Genomic DNA, 360 nt, shown 5'->3' on the forward strand with positions numbered 1-360 from the left:
GAGCGCAGAGCCCCGGACCCAAGCATGGAGCTCCGGGAGCAGCACCCTCCACATGATGCCCTGAGGTCTCCACCCACGGGGATGGACTCCTCCAGTTGTAAAACAGCCATTGTAGGTCCTTGGGAACCAACAATTAAAAAAATTGGATGTTCGGTGCATCCGGCTGACGTTAGAGCACTCGTTTCCAGGTGGCTCTGAGAGGCCGTCCCTGATCCCCGCAGCCTGGGGAGGTCCACCTCTGCCTTTATACGCTGGTTTGGTGTTCGGGTTGTTTCTCATTTTTTTCTTTTTTTTTTTAAATTTTATCCATATATTTTTTTCCTCGATGTTCGCTTCGTTTTTTGAAGGTCGGCTTCGTCA

The sequence above is a fragment of the Meleagris gallopavo genome, chromosome 24 (assembly GCF_000146605.3).
Source record: "Meleagris gallopavo isolate NT-WF06-2002-E0010 breed Aviagen turkey brand Nicholas breeding stock chromosome 24, Turkey_5.1, whole genome shotgun sequence".
Lineage (NCBI taxonomy): Eukaryota > Metazoa > Chordata > Aves > Galliformes > Phasianidae > Meleagris > Meleagris gallopavo.